Genomic DNA, 16,225 nt, shown 5'->3' on the forward strand with positions numbered 1-16,225 from the left:
CTCCAATGATGAGTCAATTCATTCTTGTTATTATGTGCTTGGTCATGAATAAAAAAAACAGTACTTAATTAGTACATAGATCCACACGTGGTTGGTATAAGCCCCTCCCTCTGCCTCAACAGGTCTACTTTGCGTAGTCCCATCCCTGGGTTGGGTTGTGTGGGGTGGGAGGAGGGGCATTACTGCAAAACTGTTCCCGGAAGGTCCAGGGAATGGGATGGGAGAGCAAATTCTCATATGATTGCTCAAAGTCCACCCACTGTGTGCCCTTAAATCACATTGTCAAACATGTGCATGGACTGCATGATGTTCTCATCCTGCATGGAAGGGATAAAAGAACAAAATACAAGCTTTATTTAGAAGGCAGCAGGCAGATTAAGAAACATTTCAGTGATTTCATCCGCTGCACCAGAACTATATTAATCTATACATTACTTTCCATTTTATTTATAGTTCCTATGGCCTTTTCAGTGTATGTTATTGTTATACCCATTTCTAGTATTATTCTGTGGTTGAATAAATTAAAATATAAACTAAAAAAGGCTCATACAGTAGAATTAGGGTTGATAGCCTAACCCTAACTATTAACCACAACTATTAACCCGAACTTAGCGTCCCTACTGTATATGAAGATTTACAAGCTAGACTGGCTATTTTCTACAAATAGATAAGAGGGGGGAAAAGGAGGGGGCCTAATATAGCTGCCTGGGGCACTCATGTCAACAAAGTATACAGGGTATATTGTAGGACACCTTTTGACATGAGTCCAAGAACTCCTCTATGGTAACCACTCCATCGTTGTTTGTGTCCATTTTCTGTTGAGATTAAACACAGAACTTCAACAAGTTACAAACTCAAGGACACAGAACCTGGCATACATTACAAGCACTGTAACATCTCTTAATGTCTCAGTTAAATTGACACAAAAACCTGATAGTCATTTCAAAGTGTGTTAACATTGAACTCAAACTCTATTGTATGACACAGCTGTATGTGAACTCTTTATGATGAAGGTTCAGGAGGGGAGATTATACTCTACTTCAGGGGTTTTCAAAGTGGGTGACGGGGCACCCAGGGGTGCCGCGAGATAATTTGATAATATTTGGAATTCATTTGGACACTTAAAAAAAATATTTAGTATAATTTTAAACTTGAAGTACAAAGTTATTTTCACTCAGTTCTAACCAAAATGGCTATTATCTCAACGTTTTCTTCGCAACATAAAAAAATATCGTCACTGTCGGGCAGAAACCTTGTATTTCCAAGTTACAAGACCGTCGCACAAAACTAGTGAAAACAGCCGATCGATGCGAGGCGTTGTGTGCTTGTAGATCGGCTGTTTTCACTAGTTTAGTACATTTTATAGATGATAAATACAAAACGAACGGTTTTGGACATACAAGGTTTCCACCCGACAACGACGATATGCTATAAATATAAGGTGCTGGGAGTGAAAATTATAATGTAGGGGTGCCTCGGTTTAAAAAAAATATTTATGGGGTGCCCTGAGACAAAAAAGTTTGGGAACCCCTGCTCTTCTTTAGATTTTTACAAGTGGTGCACATATAAAACTCCACATTTTCCCTCCCACGATACTGCTCCTTTTTCATGGCAAACATTGCCATTGGTGAGCACAATGTCCATGTTGGCAAGCCGAGGTGGACAGAACACAGAATCGATTATCACGTGAAGCAAAACTAGCTTCCCGTCTCAGCCAATCACAAGCCGCGTTGTGGAAAGGCTCTGCTACACGGAGCAGCACCTTAATTAGTATAAGTAACACTGAAGGAAGGAAGTAACATCACATAACTATTTATGTCAACATGGCTGCCGTTAAAAAGGTCTATTATCCAGCCTGGTGATTAGATAATTGGATATCCAATCATCTGGCTACTAGTCTGGGTAACAGCCCTCGCCTTTGACTATCACATTGCATTGTTCCTGGCTAGTGTTTGCTTTGTTTACCTGGAAGAAGAGCTCGACATGTTCTCTGGGTGCGTTGTCTTTAAGACTGGGGTAGGTGTACTTTCCCATCATGTCATAGATAGAACGCATGATGTCTGTCATCTCCTGGACAGGACCAAGAAAGAGGGGGAGGAAATGATGTTGTGGACAGCACTAAAGAAGTTGCGTCTCATAACCATTTTCAACCTGGCGTCCCGATTTTGGGCATAGGTGACTTTTATATTTGCATTTGCATTATTATTTTTAATATAAGAGAGAGAGAGAGAGAGAGAGAGGGAGGGAGAGAGAGGGGGAGTGAACCCTGGTCACCTCTCTGGTGATGCAGCCATCTTTGTTGAGGTCGTAGAGGTTGAAGGCCCAGCTGAGTCTGTCAGTGACGGAGCCTCGTAGGATGATTGACAGGCCTGTTACAAAGTCCTTCACCAGGAAAAATGAACGGATTCATGAAAGACGGAAAAACAGAGGGAGATAGTTTTAGATGCCGGTGTAAACACACAGAAAGATCAAGGCATGTGCACACTGCACACTGCACACACAAATTGACTCAAGAATAAGACATTTAGTTGATTTGGCAATAAATTCTGGAATTTCATGTTTTATATTTGAAAATAAATAGTAAAGTTATAGTTGTATCATGAAGAGCTTGGAGAGGAGCGAGAATGATGGAGCAAAAGAAGATGAGGAACAGAATAGAGGGAAGAGAAGGGAGGAATAGAGGGTACAACAGAAGGTCCAGAGATGTTACTTAACTTAATTACAATCGGAAGGGCCAGCCTCTAAGTCATTTGTATTGTCTGTGAGTCTGATAATCTAACTGTGAACACCTCAGTAGAGAACCATCAGACAACATTGCATTATCATTAACATCTCATTATCTATCAGCCCAGCAGGTAAACCTCAATCACATTTGTTTTAATATTTAGCAGCTGAAAGTTCATAAACAGAAAGGCCCAACACAAGGAATAGTGAATGGCGAACAAATCTGTAAAGTTAATTTAACTTTGAGGCTCTCAGAGGTACTGTAAATGAACACTCTGGATTGTACTGTGTAGAATAAACCTCAGGCTAAGAGGAGAGACATCGAGCAGGGCAAAGCGGGTTGGCTGGAAAGTAAAGGCCATTAGGATCTCACCTCAAAGCTGACTGATCCGTTGTTGTTGGTATCAAAGGCTTCAAACAGGAAGTGAGCATACATACTGGAATCTGACAGGAAGAGAAAATACAGCACAGTACAGTGACCGCTCAGATAGGTAGGTGGCACCTTTCACTCTATTCAGGTGTTCCCAAACTTTCATCTCGAGACCCAAAACATACATTTTGTGTAACCCCGGGACCCAAAAGATGCTCTTTTGCAGCAACTCAACATGCATTAATACAATTACAGACTTTCACACAGTAGAGAAGAGTGTGTGTGTGTGTGTGTGTGTGTGTGTGTGTGTGTGTGTGTGTGTGTGTGTGTGTGTGTGTGTGTGCGTGCGTGCGTGCGTGCGTGCGTGCGTGCGTGCGTGCGTGCAAACATGTGATTATTTTGAACATAAAAAGGTAACTGACCTCCCTGAGGAAAGAACTGGGAGTAGATGTTTTTAAAAATCGCCTCATCCACCACACCACTGGGACACTCCTGCACAGGAAAATGCAAAAATAGCAGTAAGTGTTGCTGCTAAGAACACACACACACACACACACACACACACACACACACACACACACACACACACACACACACACACACACACACACACACACACACACCATCATCATCATCATCATCATCATCGGTTTATGATGACACACCAAGCAGAAAAGGCAATTCACATGAATACGAAATGTCTAATGAAAGGGTGAAAGCAATTCCATAAAAGTGTGATTTTTTTGTGGTCCATGCCTAAAAAAGCAGTTTCCCTGGTCTTTCATCTGGACTTTGGAACAGCCAGGAGAATCTTACTGGTAATAATAATAATCAAAATCTACATAGTAACTAGAAATTACATTTAAAAGTAATCGTAGTGCAGTAATGGTACAAAAAGTAATTGAAAATTTGAAATACCCCAGTGAAGTAAAAAAGAAAATCCTGAAAAGTGTACTGAAGAACAAGACTTTCTAGTTTCTACCACTGGAGTGATGTGCTCTCCTTTCCTTGACCTATTAAAGAAGTGTGGCTGCAGCGTTCTGCTGCTGGAACAGTATGTAGCAAGTAGGTTGCTATAGCCCAGTGGTTCTCAACCTGTGGGCGGGGGCCCACTGGTGGGCCTTGAGGATATTACAAGTGGGCCCCCAAATAATTGTCAAAACACTGAGATTTGAGATTATATAACATTAACATAAATAATAATGATACCGGTAATAATAAAAGGGTAGTAAAAACCTACCCCAACGTTCTTTACCATTGTTTCATCGTTTGCTGCAAGAGGGCTAGAAGGTCTAATAAACTCAATAATTACATACTATAGAATTCTGAGACATATTATCAGAAAATGTAGGAGCAGAATAGGTGACACCTATGCATGTACAGTACTACTAATAATAGTGTCCTGGGCCAAAAGCAGCACTGCGATCAGAAAACTTAAATAGAACAATCCCCAGTAGTCTGCTGCTAAAAGGAGGCCATTGGTGTCTTGGAGAAGGGCACTCTCTATATGAGTGAGTTACCTTAAACCTCTTGCTGCTACTCCTCTACGAAAGACATTTTGTCTTTTCTTTTGTGTGTGTCTGTATATTTTGTAAACATTTTCTGCTATAGAAATGCCTGTGTGTGTGTGTGTGTGTGTGTGTGTGTGTGTGTGTGTGTGTGTGTGTGTGTGTGTGTGTGTGTGTGCGTGCGTGCGTGCGTGCGTGCGTGTGTGTAACTGACATTTTTAAAGCCTCTATATAGTATCTGCAGCTCTCTCTTGTTGAAGTTGGTCTGCTGCAGCAGCTTGTCCATGCCATCTGGTCTGTAACGCTGAGTGGAACTTTCTTCTTCATCTGCTTCAAACACTGAGAGACACAGAGAGGAAACACAGCACCAGTCACACTCTGTAACGCCATGAGGCTGTACAGCTCAACCTCTACGTTACGTTTCGCAGAGCTCATGGGAACCTGTGGTATTAAGACAGGGGATTCTCAAACCAGCCAGAGACCCCAAAGACCCCAAAATAAATAAGGAATTAACCACTTATAGGTATATTCAGTGATTGTATTTCATTCAAATAAAAATATAATTGGTACATTTTCCATTCATTCTCCTCACTCTAATGTGTGCTGACCATATAAGGACTTCCACCATGGCCCGTGTTGCGAGCATAGCTAGATTCCGTTTTCAGAGGTGGCCAGCCAGTCCTCGACCAATCAGGGTAGAGTATGGCCGTAGCTATGTTATGATGTTTAATTATGATGGTCAAAATAAAAGTTTTGAGAACCACAGTCGCTCTGAATTAAGAACGTCTGCTAAATGCCTAGATTGTAAACTAATGAACTCATCAAATAACACAGTCTCGTAGTAAATCAGTATCATACATATCCTGAAGCTGGAGACGTAGGCCTACCGATATTCAGTGATTGGGTCTAATGATCAGAACGAGAACATTATAATGGTGTAAAAAATCTATAAAAAACTAAACATTTCCACGCTGTGACAAGATGACCCCCGGCCACTTTCATTATCACTGAATACACCTTTAAGCATAATTAATAGTGAAAATAGCAAGATCTATAAGCTCACAACACAGCTCACAAATTTTCACTATTGCTTAAATATTCTTTTAATTGTGTAGATGTCTATAATTCTTTCGGTTATTATTATTATTATTATTATTTTAAAGTGTTTTTCTAAAATAATAATTCAAAAATAATTAGTGGGAAACAGAATGAAGAGATGTGACTGTGGGGTCAAACATCTGAGATCTAAATCCTGCCCTGGATGATGAAAGTGAATAGGTTAGTCTGTGAGGTCAGAAGGAGGGGGAAACATAACCACATGTGGTGTCTAGAAATACAGGACCAGGAAAAGAGACAGGAGTGGTAGAGAGAAGTAGGACATAGAGTAGTCTTTTTTTAGCTGAGATTCTATGTTAAAGTTCTCAGTTCCGAGGGGATATTGGGGCCTAATTGCAATGAGGCCAGGTAGTCTGGCAGCTTGAGAAACGGGGGTTCAGTCAAACAGGAAGGAGAGGGAGAGAGAAAGTAAGTCAGGAGTGTGTGCTCTCGGGGTTGTTTAAAAAGTTCTGGCTCCAAAGTAGCCTGACAGCGTGAAGCAGGTTCGAGTCCCGATCCTGACGGCCTTTGCTGCATGTCACTCCCCATCTCTCTCCCCATTTCCTGTCAACCTACTATCCTATCAATAAAGGCATAAAAAAGCCCAAAAATAAACCTTGAACAAGCTAAAACATTGCCAACTTGTACTGTGTTGTTTTTCAGGGGGAAATACATTATTTTTGTTGAGCGACACGAGTGGAAAGATCTCTGTGGTTTCATGGGGACAAGTGTAACTTTTTGTAATGAGGCCAGGCTGTGCGGGGGTCCAGACATCCAGAGACAAGCACTTGCTTTGGCTGACGGAGGGGCTGGAGGAAGAGCGACAGCAGGGCAAGAGTCTGAGGAACCGCTGCTTTATGGTCTTTTTATTGGCTTTAGGTGGAGGGTTTCCTAGGAAACAACCAATCACAGCACAGATTAGAGGGGAAGACAGCATAATACACATGTTCCATTTCTCCACATTACTTGCCTATACTGTATACAATACAGTACTATACAGTATACTACTGTACTACATTAGGATAGGATTGGATGATATGTATTAAATATGGTGACTGTACTCAATTCAATTATCTTATTTTACAAAATCAATGTGGTTTCAATGTATGAACAATTGGTCATGTTTATATTTAATATTCTATGATTAGGTAATTAATATGGAACTGTCCACTTTATGTTGCCTACATCATGTAACACAAATAAAACACTAACCAAACTGCAGTACAAATGTTTACACTATAAAAGATTTTGCTTATACAAGCAAATTAGTTTGCTGGTCTGGTTTTGGCCCCATGTGAGCCGTACAAATCCAAACTGTTGGCCATCGTACCAGAATGTGAAATGACCAGAATCCTGAGCCTTAAGAGCTTAGGATAGTAAAACCACTATTGTCTTCTGCACTTTTATAGACGCGCTTGCATGTTTGAATTTTGCCCGCTTTTGATATGTCTTTGTGTTTCGTTTATGTACGGTATGTTCTTAATTTTTAGCTATAATGTATTATACGTTTTAAGATTGTTATTAGTAGTACACAGTAAAATCCTAGGTGTTAATTTAACTCAGCAGTGTAACAGCAGGATTACCTATTTCAGTACCGGGGGACATACAGATAGAGAGGTCAAGAAAGTGGGTTTTAAAACTACTAGAAAGAGTCTTATGGAAGAGCGAAGAGTGCTGAATTGCGAAAGAAGTGAAATTGCGAGGGCACCTTAGAAATGTGTCTGCCAAGTCAAATCAAATATATATTTATAAAGGTTAAACCACATTTTAAAGCAAATCTCATTGACCAAGTGCTGTACAGACCAGGAGGTAGCTAAAATCACAAATACAAAAACCATAGACTTACACAACAAGACATACAGCTCAAAGGCTTATAAACAATCAGCAATCAAAACAAAAGCCTGAGCCTGGTCCCAAGTCAGCTGACCTGAGGGACCTGGAACATTTTAGCCTTTGGTTAAAAGGTCAGCAATGTAGGAGGGGAGGCAACCCATTTAAAGCTTTATAAACAAACAGGAGAATCTGTAAAATGACTAAACTAAACCATCCAAGCAGCCAGTGGATAGAGACCAGGATAGGAGTAATATGTACTGATAGTATTTCAAACAAATACTGGCTCAGATATACATTCTCAATTTATTGGGAAGCGTTCCCAATAAATTGAGAATGTATATCTGAGCAAGTCTTGCATCTTTTATTTTGGAGTGCCGCTTTTTCCACTTTGGTGTTTTTTGTTTGAAGTCATATTTATAGCTGAGCAACCACTGCCTAGACAAGAAAGGCATCCAGAGGAAGCGCACCTACGTTTATTCCTTACATGTACTGATAGTATGTTTTGTTTTAAAATAAATCGCATCATTCACCACACCACTGTGACACTCATCAAGGGCCTGGCCACAGCTTGGCTACAGCGTTTTGGATCAGTTGCAGTGGGACAGGGATGACTGACAATAAGTACAAGGATGTTACAAATAGAATTGCAGTAAGAGTGGATAGACTTCCTCATAGTCTTGGACAGAGAGAAATCATTGGATTTTGGTGAATCTGGGGGAAAAGGCTTGCTTGTCAAACATAACCACTTAAACGTATAACCACCCTTTAAACTTGAACCAGCCACCTTTGTCAAAATGCAGCTTTGTCAAATGACCATTCAAAACATCAGAAGCCGGGCAGGGAAGGTGATACAGTATATGCCACTGTGCGTGCTCCTACAGGCTGGGCAGTGTTGGGCGGGAGGATCGAAGCTCCACGTCCTCCCAGTGGGGGTCCTCACTAGCAGGTAAGCCAGTAGGATACAACAGTAATGACAAAACATCGAAATGTGTGTGGGGAGGAAATAGTCTGCAATACAGAATTGGGGAGAAAAAGGTGCAACTAGAAAAGTGTTCTTCTCCGAGCACAGGTCTCCACCAGGCAGGGTTGCCAACCCAGGCCCGCAAACTTTGGAAGGCAGTCATAGCTACTTGGAATAGGATCTGAAAAATCTAACTTAAAGCTATACTGTGTAAGTTGCTCAACTTGTGGTCAGTAGCTCTATAGCAAACCTCGGTCGCGTCCGCGTCGTTCGGCCGTTTTTCGGTTCTCACACCCCCGCGTCTGCCTCCACCTCGCCGAGATCTATCTTTTGAGGGGTCCCTGGTTGCTGTGCGTTCAGCCATTCCGGAGATACACTCCTTCACCCATGCTTCACCGTGCACCCGAGTATAGAGACACACGGGAGACTACAAATATGGCCGCCCTAGCGACCCCACTCCAAGATGCGCTGTGATTGGCCGGCAGTGTATAACCCTCGCTGTGATTGGCCGGTAGTGTGATGACGCAATTTTGCCGCGAAAACCGGTCCCCGGTAGGGATCATAGAAAACATATAAAGAGAAGGCTTTAGAAGCTGAAAATAACGGAGTGGGGGTTCTAAAACTTTAGCGATTTAACAGTTAGGACAATTTTAAGATTTGTTTTATAAAAAAAGTTACATGGTATAACTTTAAACAACTTGATCACATGATCCCAGAGATAACGGCCCTCATTTATGAATGTAGAAACCAGATTAAATTTGAGCCCAGGAATCAGTGTACGTCCACGTGAGATTAACAAACCAATCCCAGCATACAAATCGTCGGAGGCTTTCATAAATCTGACCATCATTTCAATCACAAGCCTTTAAATATTCTTAAAATGCTCTGATTTTATGACATGAAGAACCGGAATACGACCAAACAAATATGGAAAGCCAATAAGAAAGAGTTTCCCCTACTGTTTCGCTGCCTGTCATGCGGCCCACTACACACACGGACACCTACTTGCAATCCCAACTGCGACCGCATTTTGGCACACACTGGAAACTGCAATCTGCGTCATTGGCATTCTGAGATGTACAATCTTTGTCAAATAGTAGCCGACACCAAATCACAACATAATGAATGGGAATAAGTTTGTTTATTAATTTAAACCATTACCTTGCTCCTTTCGGAACCTCTCCCTCCGCTATGCAGCTCCGAGATGAGGTTCCTCACACAAGCCATCCACAGTCTTTCGGTTGGAGGGAAGCTCCACCGTCAAGGAACACTTCTTACCTTTTGTGAACATCCTATCCAAAAAGTAAAGGTCCTATACCGGTCTCTCATCTGTTTACTTCTCAAGCGTGGAAGAAAATCGAAGCAGAGTGTTGAAATAAAGAGTTTATATCGCTCATTTTGTCAGCTGGTGCCATGTTTTTTAGACATTCCGGAAGTTGTGGCTGCAGTGAAGCAATACTAAACCCTCTGGGGGCGGGGTCAATAAGAGTGGGGAAAATAATATACAGGCTGACAAAATGAGTGATTTAAACTATTTATTTCGACACGCTGCTTTGATTTTCTCCCACGCTTGAGAAGTAAAGAGATGAGAGACCGGCATTACGGCATAGGACCTTTCATTTTTGGATAAGATGTTCACAAAAGGTAAGAAGTGTTCCTTGACGGCGGAGCTTCCCCCCGACCGAAAGATTGTGGATGGCTTGGCTTGTGTGAGGAACCTCATCTCAGAGCTGAATAGCGGAGGGAGACGTTCCAAAAGGAGCTACCCATTACCTAGCCTTGACACAAGACTGACAGATGACCGTCTTGTGACCGACAAATGCGCGTTCGAGTTACACTAAAATAAAGTAATCATGTATTCCCTGGGGCTGCCGTGACGCCACATTAATGAGAGAAAGCCTAGCAAGGCAGTCATAATCTGAAGGTTTATGGAGTGATTGATGAATGAATGCATGAACATTAATGGATGAAGGCTGGCTGGTGGACGGTGGTGTGTGTTGTTGGGATGGTTATATCTGTGGCCCAAACCCACAGCGTGAAGATCACTTGCACTGGGCACACCGGCACAGGTTTGGGGCGTCAGGTTTTTATCCTTAACCCAACTCATGCAATGAGTGTTTCCTATTAGGGAGATAGGTGTTTCATTTCTATGAAGTGATACTGTACAGGTGTTTCCTATTAGGGTAATAGCTGTTTCCTATAAGGGAGATAGTTAGGTGATACTGTAGGGTTTTCCTTTCAGGGTAATAGCTGCTTCCTATTAGGGAGATGGGTGTTTCCTATCAGGGTTTTTTGTCTATATTAGGGTGATGTTTTTCCCCTTCTTTTGTATTGTATTCAAGTTCCATTTTTCATGTTTTTCTGCACTCTCACTCTCTAAATCAGTGGATCTCAAACTTTGAAATTTGAAGGTCTCCCCTTAACTTTGACAGTGTACAAATGGAACCAAATGACTTTGAGAACCACTGCTCTAAATGCTCCGTCTTAATGTCTCAGTGATTAATGTTTTATGTAAAGCACCTTGAATTGCCTTGTTGTTGAATGGAAAATGGAAAATGCTTCATTCATCCAACTGGTGTCAAAACGGACTCTTATGCTGTGTGCATATAACAGCAGTGGTCAGGGTCCCTTAACTGTAACTTTGATTGATTAATTGAATACTGTATTAGCAGTTTGCATAGGAAAAGCACAGGACAGTACAGTTCAGATACAAGGACTACTAATTTTTTGTAACCTCATGTGAAGAAAAAACAAAAAACGAACACTGAGAAGAACCAGTAAAATCCACGCAGTGATATTGTCTGGCTATGCAAGGCTCCAGAGACTTATTTATTCATATGGATATGAAGCATCAACTGGATGGTGAAAAACTACTAATTTATCCAAAGGGTAAGAACACAGACATTATCAAATGTAACTCAATATCATAAACACACCTGACAAAATTGCCTGGGTGGTTTGTTTATTTTTGGAACAGTTGTGACAGTATATGACAGATTTCTCCATGGAATCTTCAAGGGAAAAAATTACGCTGTGACCCAGGGGTAGTGGGAGTGACGTCAAGACTTAGGTACTCTATCTATACGGTGAGTATTGTAATGAGAAATAGGGCATGCTCTACATGTACCTCTCTCTTTCGTATATCATACTGCATGTACTGTATGTGTGTGTGTGTGTGTGTGTGTGTGTGTGTGTGTGTGTGTGTGCGCACAAAATATCAGTCGGCTATATACAGTGTGTATACTGTATACAATACTGTATACACAGTATGGTATCTTATTCCAGTGTTTCTCAAACGTTTACATTTCAAGGTCTCCCCTTAACTCTGACAGTATACAAATGGAACCAAATGAACCCATCAGGGTTCATTTGGTTCCATTTGTACACTGTCAGAGTTACAGACTTGTATGGGTCCATTTAGACCCCCATAAAGGAACCCACAGTGTCCCTGGAATCCACTTTGAGAACCACTCTCTCTCTAATTTTGCTCTTCCATTTGGTGAAGCATACTGCCAGCAACAGCTGACGAAGTGCAGTCAGTGCAGTGGGTACAATTACAGGGAAACCAGTAACAATAACCTTTAAACTACAAGTGGAATGATCCAGGTATATTCTAAGTAGGACAGCCATCTCCTCCTTCTCATCTCTATTTTTTATGTGCTCTCTTTCCCTCTAATGGTCCACTATCATGGAGTCTGTGCAAATGTACACTTAATATAGCTGTAGCCAAACTAATTCTTGGAATAACAGTGGCTCTTGAAATGCACCTGGGCAGTGATATATTAAACATGTACTAATACACAACACCTAATATAGCTTTTTGTGCAATTTAAAATGCCTAGAGCATCTTATGACTCACACTATTCATTTTACAGAATATATAAATAGGTCTGGCCTGGGATTAGGAAACATCTCACAGTAAATATAATCCATTATACTGTAGATGTCCTGTACATTCGCACAGTATAATATCAACACCCTGTCACTTTCTGTTTTTTCATTATTACTCTTCACCTGTGATTTTCTTTTTTCTTTTCCTTTACTGAAAGCAGTCAGTCAGATGAATACAGGCCAGCAGTTGATGTGTGGATAGAGAAGCAGGGCACAGGTTTGTAACCTGCAGCAACAATTGGTGCTAAAGTGCTTTTGGACAAGGTATTGAAGTCCCCTCTGATCTCCAGGCGCTGTATAGTGGCAAAACGCAAACGACTGCAGTTGAAGCAGTGCAGCTCGTGAATGTGTGTATTTAGGTGAGAATGTAGGACAAGGGGAGCTGCTTTTAACATGCACCTGGGCTCTGTCAACTGTCCCTTGATAAATAGAAGGATAAAACAAATTGCACCTCAGGGCCGGTGCGCACTGTAATTCGAAACGTTTGCCACACTTGTGAACGGTGACAAAAGGTTATTATTACATCAGTGACAGTGTCCACAATTACCAGCAGAATCACACCCACGACATGATTTGCCATGTCATGTTTGCGCTGAATATACCAGCAAGCCCAATCAATTCAGTTATGTTCAACGATCTATTATTGCAAGGAAGCAATATAACAAAAAGTTTGATCTTTTCCCTGCAACTAACTATTAGAGCTAAAAGTACCTGGTAACAGCGTGCCAGTCACCCAGCGGTAAAAGCTTCTTCCCGCATCTAGCAGTCGTTTTCTGTACCTCGTCCTACGTCGACCCATGATGACAAGTTGCGTCTTTTAGATTCCTTTCTGGTCACGAAAATGTTTCGTCTTTGCTTTACCGATACAGCAGGACAGCGCGAGACAGACACCCACACACGGGATGGCAGCGCTGGCAGGATGTAACCCTAGGCCAGCAAGTGGACGGACCCTGATGCAAGTGTCTCAGAGTGTCATCAAAGGGGACATGAATGTTTCAGAAGGTCAGGGTGCGGCTCTTCTGTGTGGTTTTGAAGTGAGTTTATAATCCTCCTGGCTGCCAATTCCGATGAGCGTCCTGTGCTGAGGTGACCAGATGATGTGACAGCGGATGTCCTGTTGTCCTCTTTTTCTGCTGTTTGTTTTCGTCCCGAGGCTGAGTGTCAGTGTCTCCCTGTGGTCTGCGTGGCGCTCAGATGGTCTTGATAAGAGCCTGGAGAGTAAAGCGTCCTGAAAGCTGAGCTCCGGCGCTCTGTCCTCTGGTCTGGTCAAATGGTCCTGGTCTGGTCCTTTGACGTTTGGTGAAACCCAAGTAGTTGCATCTAAGAATAATTTACACCTAAGTCAGTCCAGGTGCTCACGCTGATTTGAAGAAACCTTCCTCTTAACTTCGAGCACATCCTTCTTTACTGCCTCTCAGAATTGTGTTAATGCGTCCCCTTCCTTGGAAACATCCACCTGTTGTCTCACAGACCTCTCTCTCTCTCTCTCTATCCCTCTCTCTCCAGCAGATTCAAACAGAGGCAACTCTCTCCCTCTTCCTATAAACCCCCACACTCTCCTCTGCCTCCGTTCCTCCACGCTGTAAAAGAACTGACACACCTCCCGCTGAGATGTTAACCTCCCCTGCTCCCTCCTTCCTTTCCATCCTTCCCTCCCCCTGGCCTCTCTTCAAGCTGTCTGCTTTTCCATTCTCTTTGTTTTTCTGTCCTCTCTTTGATAGCTCCATATAGGCCTATGCATGTTTTTTCTGATCCAAGGCCAGAGCCTAAGGTAAAGGTTGTGTAGACCAGTAGACAGTCCTTTGGATTTGTCCCTTTCCTCATCTTTCCTCACCCGATGTCTCTCTTATTTCTCTTGCCAACTTTTCTCCTTTTTCCACCTCTTCATACCCTCGGTCTCTCGCTTATTTCCTCTGTGCTATCTTTTCTGTTTTCCTGTTTCTTATCTTTTCCCTGTATCTTCCTCACCTTTCCTATTTTCTCTTTCTGAACCAGCCATTCTATGTTTCATCCTTCCCTCGTCTCGCCCTCCCTCTGTTCCTGACACCTTCTTGTTTGTTTTTATCACCACTTTCTCAGCTTTTCAAATCCTCAAGCGCTGCTGTGAGTCGCGGTGTCTCTCTGTGTCAATTTCCTCCATGCTCTTTGGCTTCCCAACGCAGAGTTGATTAGCGTTTCCACGGCAACAGCTCTCTTCACCCTTGATGAAAGGCCAGCAGTGGAGCTGTTCCCTGAGCTACAAACAGCAGCACAACATTAACTATGGCCTTCAGCCACCAAAGACACTTAAGGCCATGAAGCAAATGATCACTGAATCTATTATTTATTTTTGAATGGAGAACAGCCGCGCAAGTCTCTCCTGCTTTTTTCATTTGTTGCACAGTATGTTGCTGTTTGCTGTTGTTGTTTGTGTGTGTGTGTGTGTGTGTGTGTGTGTGTGTGTGTGTGTGTGTGTGTGTGTGTGTGTGTGTGTGTGTGTGTGTGTGTGTGTGTGCTGTGTGTGATGACAAAATGTTACAGTTTAGTACAATTTAGTATTAACTAAGTGTGTTTTCTACGAGTTAATACAATACAATGTTTTCACTACACGAATACAATATTTTAAGACTGGCAAAGCCTCACAAATGTATAGGCCTACATACATGCTGTTTTTGACACAGTCTAATATTTGAGAATAATGGTGTTTTTCCAAGGATTACAAGGAGAATGCCAGTGTTAAATGAACATATTGGAGGATTAATAGTTCATCTTAGATAAGGCTATCTATGTATGATTTGCTAAAAGACTACAATAACAGTAAGTACAGGCTACTGAAGGTCTATCCCTGGCCAGTAATACCTTCTTACTGCCACTAGAGGGAGGTCTCACACTGTACTAGTCTGACTAGATGGTGTAGCAACAACTAAGCAAAAAGATATTAAATGTGCTTATGTTAGTGAGTGAGTGAGTGAGTGAGTGAGTGAGTGGTGTTCAGTTAGCGCAACCACACAGGGGTAAAATCTAGTTTTTAGTACCTTGACATTGACATTCTTTGTGCAAAATGCAATTAAAAAACTTTAATAGTTGAGCGACTGGTGATATTGTAGCATGTACTGTGTAATGATTTCTGGCCAGATTAGCCTTCTTAAGCAAGTATTGCTGGGTTAAAATATGAATGGTCTTCAAGGTAAAGGATCTCTTTATTGAGTTGACAACGTTTCGATCCACCGAGGATCTTCATCAGGTCAGATCCTGTGAAGATCGAAACGTTGTCAACTCAATAATGTGATCCTTTACCTTGAAGAACACTGCGCGGGTCCAACCTCTTTCAATATTCTTTTCTTTAGCCTAGCACCCACTGTCAATGTGCGTGTAATTAGGTATGCTTTAAAATATTAATGCACTGGGCGAAAAGAGCAAGAATCCCAAAATATCGAATTTTGATTCTTTCTGGAATACGGACATTTCCGTCACATATCCTGACTTTTTTTGATATGCACCATATCTGGTCAAATATGAACCAAATATACATCATGAAGACAATATGGTGTACTAGGATACAAGCAAATATTTTATTTTTGTCATATATATGTTCCGTAAATGACCTTAGGTCATATCTGTAAATATCTGATCACAATATTCTTTCTAGAATACTTGATGTGTCAAATATTGATTCATATATGACCTAAAGGCATATCTTTACAGTGGATCTGCTAGAGAATACTGACCATTTATGAGGCATATTTAAGGTTTTGTTGACATCAACCATATCTTATCAAATATGGACAAAGTATACATCTCCTTGTCATATTTTGACAAGAATAATGACAATATCTGTAGCACATATATCATCAACGATTTTCA

The 16,225-nt window shown here is 41.6% G+C and overlaps 1 pseudogene across 1 annotated transcript in view; it reads right to left on the reverse strand.

Annotated features, from left to right (window-relative positions):
• Window positions 1-211: 211 nt before the first annotated feature.
• Window positions 212-16,225, reverse strand: part of LOC308281726 (A-type potassium channel modulatory protein KCNIP2-like) — a 37,985-nt pseudogene continuing 21,971 nt past the window's right edge. Inside the window, exons 2-9 of the transcript in view lie at window positions 6,486-6,588; window positions 4,817-4,941; window positions 3,517-3,586; window positions 3,098-3,168; window positions 2,275-2,382; window positions 1,966-2,070; window positions 753-815; window positions 212-317 (exon numbers count right to left, since the gene is read on the reverse strand). The product of the transcript in view is annotated as an A-type potassium channel modulatory protein KCNIP2-like (transcript). The remainder of the gene's footprint in view (window positions 318-752; window positions 816-1,965; window positions 2,071-2,274; window positions 2,383-3,097; window positions 3,169-3,516; window positions 3,587-4,816; window positions 4,942-6,485; window positions 6,589-16,225) is intronic.

The sequence above is a fragment of the Nannobrachium achirus genome, assembly GCF_963921795.1.
Source record: "Nannobrachium achirus genome assembly, chromosome: 3".
Lineage (NCBI taxonomy): Eukaryota > Metazoa > Chordata > Actinopteri > Myctophiformes > Myctophidae > Nannobrachium > Nannobrachium achirus.